This window comes from Alnus glutinosa, chromosome 10 (genome assembly GCF_958979055.1).
Source record: "Alnus glutinosa chromosome 10, dhAlnGlut1.1, whole genome shotgun sequence".
Taxonomy (NCBI): Eukaryota; Viridiplantae; Streptophyta; class Magnoliopsida; order Fagales; family Betulaceae; genus Alnus; species Alnus glutinosa.
Genome location: NC_084895.1, coordinates 8,856,669 through 8,857,174, shown reverse-complemented (window position 1 = coordinate 8,857,174; position 506 = coordinate 8,856,669).

Below are 506 nucleotides of genomic sequence, written 5' to 3'. Positions count from 1 at the left end.
AAGTATAAGCTCTAATTTAGATAGAAATTTTTTATGTAAGCCAAAAATTTATTAAATTTTAGGATTTATAGCTCTTCGTTATAAGCAGTTTCCTAAAACTCAGAATATCCTCTAAATAAATTTACCCTTGTGTTTTGTTTAGGTATAAGGGCATCTCAAACTTTGGTTTAGCAAGGTAAGGGGATACAACACTGAAAAATCCCAATAATATTTTATTACAAAACTTTTGAGAAAAATGTTGGGAAATTTTACAAAGCATTATATTTATGTGAAATTTTAAATGCCAAGCTGTTATTTCTCATATGTTATTATTCATGCAATTTTATGCATATTTACAATTATGATTAAGAGCATTTTTAAGTTATGGATTATGCATAAGAGTATTTCTAAGTTATGATAAAGAGCATTTCAAAGATATGATTACAGAGAATTCCAAAGTATATGATTCTATTCATGAATACAGTTTTGAAAGAAAAGAAAATCTAAAGTTAAATTCTGCACATGAC